Source organism: Capricornis sumatraensis, chromosome 16, assembly GCF_032405125.1.
Source record: "Capricornis sumatraensis isolate serow.1 chromosome 16, serow.2, whole genome shotgun sequence".
NCBI lineage: Eukaryota > Metazoa > Chordata > Mammalia > Artiodactyla > Bovidae > Capricornis > Capricornis sumatraensis.
This window is the reverse complement of record NC_091084.1, coordinates 17,957,072-17,965,667: the sequence shown is the minus strand read 5'-3', so window position 1 is coordinate 17,965,667 and position 8,596 is coordinate 17,957,072. Positions and strand designations below refer to the sequence as shown.

Genomic DNA, 8,596 nt, shown 5'->3' with positions numbered 1-8,596 from the left:
CTCCAACATTTAACACACGCTATTTAAGATTAGAATCCTTTTTAGTTCTAGAATCAATTGTAGTTCTAAATTCTAAAACACTTTGGTTAGACAAAAATACTCAACCCAGCAAGTTCAGATTTGATGGAGAAATCAAAAGCTTTCCAGACAAGCAAAAGTTAAGAGAATTCAGCACCACCAAACCAGCTTTACAACAAATGCTAAAGGAACTTCTCTAGGCAGGAAACACAAGAGAAGAAAAAGGCCTAAAATAAAATAAACCAAAAGTAATTAATAGTAATAGGATCACACATATCAAAAATTACCTTAAATGTAAATGAATTAGATGCACCAACCAAAAGTCATAGACTGGCTGAGTGGATGAAAATGTGTGCATGTATGCACTTCTACCTACGACATCAGTCTACTTAACTCCCCAAATTGTACATAATTATGTTAAATTGTTAGGTTAATCATGTTTCTATTATGGCTTGCAATTGAAATTATCTTTTATTTTTTTGTCTGGCTATTGATTGTGAAAACTGATAAACATCTTTTACTACTATGATCATGTAACTATTATTCATTTTAATACCATTGTATCATGATTGGTCAACAGAAAATAATAGAATTCTATATCACTAAAACTACCATTTAATAAAAAAAAAAGAACTGTAATCACTTTTTAAAATCCAAAAGCACATTAGAATTATCTTGGATTTTTTTGAAAAATACAAATGCCCAGGTACTGTTTTTTTCTCCAAAACTGCAGATGCATTTCTAAGGAGCAGCCATGTTTAAAAACAACCGGACTCTATGATGATGTTTTACTTTTATCTAGTTTGTTTTACTCTTTATATTTCAATTCAATACTTTCATTTAGTTTATGTTTTCCAATTTGTGTCTTTTTTGTTGTTGTTGTTCTTTCTCAAGCCTTTATCAAATGTAGTAGAAAAGCTTTTGCATACATGTGTTATAAATGGAACTTCCTGGGTAGCTCAAACAGTAAGTAATCTGTCTGTAATGCAGAAGACCTGGGTCGGGAAAATCCCCGGGAGAAGGGCATGGCAACCCACTCCAGTATTCTTGCCTGGAGAATCGCATGGACAGAAGAGCCTGGTGGGCGACAGTCCATGGGGTCTCAAAGAGTCAGACACAACTGAGCGACTTACACACACACACGTATATGTATAAGTAATATGCATAATATAATATATATGTTTAAAAGATATCAACTTTTATATGCTTAAAATAACTCAAGAAGGACGTAGAAACTGGTTACAGAAGTTGTCTCTAGGGATGGGAAAGACACTAAAGGAGAGACCTAAAAACTGAAGCATAATATACATACAAATAAGTTCACATATTGTAGGTGTACGGCTCAGTTTTCACAAACTGAGCACATCTGAGTAATCAGCACTTAGAATAGGAATCAGAATCTTGTCAGCATCCCAAAACCAAAAAGGGTATCCCTTTATCTTTTATGTTTTGGCTGTGCTGAGTCTTCATTGCCTGGTGGGCTTTCTCTAGCTGGAGAGAGTAGGGGCCCCTCTCTGGTTGCAGTGCTCGGCGAGCCTCTCGTTGCAGCGGCCTCCCTTGTTGCAGAGCATGGTTTCCAGGGCTCACAGGCTTCAGTAGTTGCTGCTCTCCTGCTCAGCAGCTGTGGCCCACAGGCTTAGTTGCTTCACGGCAACTAAGGGATCAGGGATCCCTTCCTGGACCAGGGATCAAACCCATGTTTCCTGCATTGGCAGGTGGATTCTTCACCACTGAACCACCAGGAAACCCACTTCTGTTGTTTATGTTCTGGCTTTTGTTGTTGTTGTTTTGGCCATGGGGCCTGTGGGATGGTCTGACATTTTAATTATGTGTCTTGGTGCGGGTCTCTTTGGGTACATCTTGTTTGGGACTCGGTGCTTCCTGGACTTGGTTGTCTGGTTCCTTTGCCAGATTAGGGAAGCTTTCAGCCATTATCTCTTCAAATAGGTTTTCTGTCCCTTTCTCCTTCTCGTTCTGGGGCCTCTTTTATGTGAATGTTCCTCCCCTTGATGTTCTCTCAGTGGTCCCTTTACTATCCTCACTTTTGTTTTCTTTTCTTTCATGAATCTCAAGACATTTAGAGATTTTACTGGTTGTTTTGAGGATCAGGACACAGACAGTTCAATCTGTACACAATTCTTAATGTACATACCAAAAAATCTAAAAAATCATGTAGATGCCATTCTTTCTGAATAAGTTATTCCAGTGACTTTCCAGCTGAAAAGGTGGAGGCAAATTTTCCTTAACAGGATACAAGTACCAATATCTTCAAATGTTGATGTGTTGTTATGTCATAAGTCCCACTAATTCACAATTTGATATTATATACAAAACTTACTCAAGTGTTTCGAGTTTTTGATGAGCTCACAGCACATTAACAAAGTTACTGGGAAAACTGGACTACCATGACCAAAGAAAGATGATACAGAGTGCACAACATTCCGACCAGGATAGCCAAGGTCAAGGAGCGGTTTGTTTTAGGAAACAGTTCTACCCAAATCAACATGGGAAGAGAAGTAAAGAGCTCAGCAAGACTTCCCTGGTGGTCCTGTAATTAAGACTCTACACTTCCATGCAGGGGGCATGTGTTCAATCCCTGCTCGGGGAACTAAGATCCTGAATGCCATGTGGCACAGCCAAAAAAAAAGTGTTCAAGACATTCAATGCACAACTGACTCCAAACTGTCATTTGGTATTCTTTGTATCATAGGATATAGAAGCTACCCCATCTCTGGAATATTAAGCTGACACCTAACACAATCAAAATTTCCCATATTCAATATCCCACTACTTCTTTTTTTTTTAGATTTTATTTTATTATTATTTTTTTTACTTTACAATTGTACCAAAAAAAAAAAGAAAGAAAGAAAACAACCAGCAAATTGTTTACAACAGCAACATGGATGGACCTAGAGACTGTCATAGAGTAATGTCAGACAGAGAAAGACAAATACCATATGATATCACTTATATGTGGAATCTTTAAAAATGGTACAAATAAACTTATTTACAAAACAGAAATAGAGTCACAGATGTAGAAAACAAACTTATGGTTACCAGCGGGTAAGGGGGGAACATATTGGGGTTGACAAAGACACATACTCTATATAAAATAGATGACTAATAAGGACCTACTGTATTGGAGAAGGAACTGGCAACCCACTCCAGTGTTCTTGCCTGGAGAATCCTAGGGACAGGGGAGCCTGGTGGGCTGCCATCTATGGGGTCACACAGAGTTGGACACGACTGAAGTGACTTAGCAGCAAGGTCCTAGTGTATAGGGAACTCTACTCAATACTCTGTAATGGCCTATATAGGAAAAGAATCTAGAAAAGAGTGGATATATGTATATATACATATACACTGATTCACTTTGCTATACATGTGAAACTAACACAATAGTGTAAATCAACTATACTCCAATTAAAAAAAAAAAGCGCTTACACTTTAAAAATGAATGAAGTGGGATTCCCTCTTTCTTAAAAATGCTACCAGAACTACTAAAAACACTTGCATTTACAAACTAATAAAAATCTTCATCTGGATTGAACGAGAAGGTAGGCAGGGACCACCGATAGGACCCGGTGTGTGATGTTAACCACACATAGCTTCTGTCTTTCCTGCTTCCTCAGAGTCTGGGCTCTCCTCGTCTTCAGTTTCTCCATTTTATGCAGGTAAACCTCCAACCAGAGGTTTGGTCACTTCTGCCTGTTTTCCCTTTGCTCCCCCTTTCCGTTTTGTTTGCACTTTTCTGTCTGAAGATTTATCCTTTCCTGCTGCCTTTTTTGGCTCTGTTTCCACATTTGGAGGAGCAGGTTTAGATGGCAACGTCCCGGATCTCCTCTTGGGGTCCTCCGTTGCTGTCCTCTCTGCAGAGCTGCCCTTCTCGGGCATGCTGGTGGCAGGGTGGGCGCATGCTGGGGGTGCTGAGGGAAATCCAGAAGCTGGACTGCCTGTCCACTGCTGCTTCTCCTGCTGCCAGAGGAGCTGGGACCCCTCATGAGCCCTCTTATTTCTTTTATTTTATTCTCTTTCCTTTTTGCTATTCTGATTGAGTGACTTCTACTATCCTTGTCTTCCAGATCACTGATCTGTATTTTTTTTTTTTTTTGTATTCTCTGATCTCCTGCTGGTTTCTGGTAGTGTATTTTTTTACATCAGTTAATGAATTCAAAACTGTGAAAAATTTCTTTTTTTATATCTTCTAGCTCTTTGGTGAAAGAGGCTTCTAATCCTTTTAGCCTTTTGTTGATTCTCTCCCTGAATTCATCCAGTTCTCTACTGAGTCTGATAAGCATCTTATGATTGTTACTTTGAATTCTTTATCTGGTAAACTTTATCTCCTCTTTCTTTCAGTTAAGTTCAGTTCAGTTCAGGTCAATCGCTCAGTCATGTCCAACTTTTTGCGATACCATGAATCGCAGCACACCAGGTCTCCCTGTCCATCACCAACTCCCGGGGTTCACTCAAACTCATGTCCATCGAGTTGGTGATGCCATCCAGCCATCTCATCCTCGGTCATCCCCTTCTCCTGCCCCAAATCCCTCCCAGCATCAGAGTCTTTTCCAATGAGTCAACTCTTCGCATGAGGTGGCCAAAGTACTGGAGCTTCAGCTTTAGCATCATTCCTTCCAAAGAACACCCAGGACTGATCTTCTTTAGAATGGACTGGTTGGATCTCCTTGCAGTCCAAGGGACTCTCAAGAGTCTTCTCCAACACCACAGTTTGAAAGCATCAATTCTTCAGCACTCACCTTTCTTCACAGTCCAACTCTTGCATCCATACATGACCACTGGAAAAACCATAGCATTGACTAGATGGACCTTTGTTGGCAAAGTAATGTCTCTGCTTTTGAATATACTATCTAGGTTGGTCATAACTTTTCTTCCAAGGAGTAAGTGTCTTTTAATTTCATGGCTGCAGTAACCATCTGCATTGATTTTAGAGCCCCAAAAGATAAAGTCTGACACTGTTTCCACTGTTTCCCCATCTATTTCCCATGAAGTGATGGGACCAGATGCCATGATTTCCGTTTTCTGGATGTTGAGCTTTAAGCCAATTTTTTCACTTTCCTCTTTCACCCTCACCAAAAGGCTCTTTTGTTCCTCTTCACTTTCTACCATAAGGGTAGTGTCATCTGCATATCTGAGGTTATTGATATTTCTCCCAGCAATCTTGATTCCAGCTTGTGCTTCTTCCAGACCAGCATTTCTCAGGATGTACTCTGCATATAAGTTAAATAAGCAGGGTGACAATATACAGCCTTGATGGACTCCTTTTCCTGTTTGGAACCGGTCTGTTGTTCCATGTCCAGTTCTAACTGTTGCTTACTGACCTGAATACAGGTTTCTCAGGAGGCAGGTCAGGTGGTCTGGTATTCCCATCTCTTTCAGAATTTTCCACAGTTTATTGTGATCCACACAGTCAAAGGCTTTGGCATAGTCAATAAAGCAGGAAGAGATGTTTTTCTGGAACTCTCTTGCTTTTTCCATGATCCAGCGGATGTTGGCAATTTGATTTCTGGTTCCTCTGCCTTTTCTAAACCAGCTTGAACATCAGGGAGTTCACGGTTCACATATTGCTGAAGCCTGGCTTGGAGAATTTTGAGCATTACTTTACTAGCGTGTGAGATGACTGCAATTGTGCAGTAGTTTGAACATTCTTTAGCATTGCCTTTCTTTGGAATTGGAATGAAAACTGACCTCTTTCAGTCCTGTGGCCACTGCTGAGTTTTCCAAATTTGCTGGCATATTGAGTGCAGCACTTTCATAGCATCAACTTTCAGGATTTGAAACAGCTCAATTGGAATTCCATCACCTCCACTAGCTTTGTTCGTAGTGATGCTTTCTAAGGCCCACTTGACTTCACTTCACTTGACTCCCTTCAGTGACCTTACTTAAATGTAATCTATTCAGTTATGCCCCTCTTACTCAGGGTATGGAATGCTTTCTGGCCCTTTGAAGATTGTTATTTGCTTGGCTTTGTTTTTGCTCAGTTGTTTTTCTTTTTACTGCCTAAAGCTGCCTTGTATGAAGATATATAAACATGCATTTCTGCAAATAAAGCACCCTTGTTTCACTCGAGACTTGGGTCCCCTGCATCCCTCTTCGCATCAACTCCAGTCCCCAGGTCCAGGTCTACAAAAGCCGTGACAGACCCCTCCCACTCTGGGCCCCAAAATGAGTCAAGGACTCCCTGTCTTGTATGGCCCAGGAGCTTTTCAAGCTGCTGCCTCTGTGCTAGGTTTGGAGTGAGTGAGTTTCTGCGAGGAGTCCTTTAAGAGTGAAGTGTCCGTCCTTTCCCAGGGCACCCCCATCCTCGTCCCTCCAGCCCCACTCCCCCAGATTTAATCCTTGCTGATTTTCAGAACCAGCTCTTTTGGGGACTCAGCTTCCCAGTTAGGTCCTGGTGCTGGGGAGCATGATGTGGGACTTGGCCCCCTGGCTTCTCAGGGGGTACCTCTGTGGTTGTGATGTCTCTTGGGGTTGTGGGTTGCCTCACAGGAGTAAAACCACCTCCTACCTTTCTCATCGTGGCCTTTTCCTTATACCCTTACTTGTAGAAAGTCTGTTGTGCTAGTCTTCAGGTCAGTCCTGAGAGACAGTTGTTCTTTACGAGGTTGTAGTTTTGGTGTGTCCCTGGGAGGAGGTGAGCCCAGGGTCGTCCTACTCCACCAACTTGACCCGGAATTTGTGCAAGGTGCTACCCTAAGCCCTTGGCCCAACCTGGCTCTGCTGCTAAGTGAGCAGTTCCCTGCCCCAGTGCTCAGTTTCTGTATTTCCAATTCCCAGATGTAGGGACCTGCCCCTAAAAGATCTCAAGAGAGTAGCAGAAAGGAGTACCTTTACTCTATCAGAAACTCTCTCAGATGCCAAACCCAGAAAAGCCAGTTCCAGAGTGATCCTGCTGCCCCTCACTGCCAGCCACCTTCAGATCTGACATAATATATATAGCTTAGGAAACTTACGAATTTTTGCTTAGCTAAAAAATTTATGACATTTTGGTTCCACTTCTTTGATTAAGTATGAATTGAATGCTAGATTTCTAATTTATGTTCACTCAAAACTTTGATGTAGTTCCATTTATTCTGGCATCTAGTATTACTGCAAAAAGTCTAGACAGCTTATTATCTTAATAATGTTTTTTTTTTAAAAAAAACTTTGAAGCTTGAAACTTTTAATCCAATTCTGAGGATACAAAGAAATACTAAGCTGTAAAAATAAGGAAAAGAAAAACAGGAAATTAACATGTGATACAGTATTATTAACTAAAGTACAGCTTTGTTCAAATTTCACAAAATTTCTTGTTAGTTTCCATTATTTGTTTTCATACCTATTCAAGATTCCACATTGTATTTAGTTGCATTGAGCAACTTCAGCTGCATACAACAAACTCTGGTAAATTATTTTCATTTTTATTCTCTTACAATTATTTTCTAATTTTTCTTGTTATGGCTTCTTCATACACCCATCATTTAAAAGTGGACATTTAATTTCCAAATACATGGGATTTAAAAAATATCTTTGATATCAATTTCTCATTTAAGTGTTTTCTTCTCTGCAATCTGTGTTTTTTCAGTCTTTTAACTTTACTGAGGCTTTCAATGACTAAGTCAAATGTCTCTCTTGGAAAATGTCACATTGCACTTGAAAATATGTGGGTTATTTTCAAATATCTTTTGATATTGATTTCTAACATAATGCCTCAGTGATAAGAGAACAGACTCTGTATGATTTCAATACCTTTAGACCATGAAATTTTTGCACCTTGTTTTATGTCCCTGGATATGTTCTAGTGTCTTATAGTTTATAGTCCATGGGAACTTGAATAGAATTTGGATCCTGCTGTTGTGTGAAAATTGTATAAATCTTAGTTATGTTGAATTGGTTCATAGTGCTTTTCGGGTTACTTTTCTGTCTATCCACTCTATTAATTTTTGAGAGTTTGATATTGAAACTCCAGCTAAAAATCTTTATTTTTTTAAGGTGAAGTTTTTGGTTGGAGTTTCAATATCAAACTCTCAAAAACTAATAGAATGAATAGACAGAAAACTAGAAGGATATAGTAGACCTGGAAAGCACTGATACATGTTGATGTATGGCAGAAATCAACACAATATTGTAAAGCAATTATTCTCCAATAAAAAATAAAATAATAAAATAATTGTAATATATAATGGGACTATATGTAACTTTGTTCTGTATTTTCCAAATCTCCTGTGAATGTGTTATCATACTTTTATAATTTAAAAAATTTTTAAAAACCACTTTAGTTAGAGACTATGAAGTATCTCCTCTTTCATTATACTAATAAGATTGAGTTATTTACTTGTATCATTTCCTTCATATTCTGTGGCATGTAACTGAACAACAAAACAATAATGAAAAAGCTATCTAGCCCAGCTCTTCTCAGGCTTTAATGTGCCTGTCAATCACATGGGTATGTTATTAAAAAGAAGTTTCTGATATAGTCAGTCGAGGGTAGGGTTTGAGATTTTGAGTTTCTAACCAGCACCCAGGTGATGGTGCTGGTGCCCGTGCAGACACTGTGCTCTGAGTAAGGGGGATCTAGAAGACT

General features: G+C 39.4%; 1 pseudogene; it reads right to left on the bottom strand.

Annotated features, from left to right (window-relative positions):
- Positions 1-3,612: 3,612 nt before the first annotated feature.
- LOC138092795 (non-histone chromosomal protein HMG-14 pseudogene) lies at positions 3,613-3,912 on the bottom strand (annotated as a pseudogene).
- Positions 3,913-8,596: the final 4,684 nt, after the last annotated feature.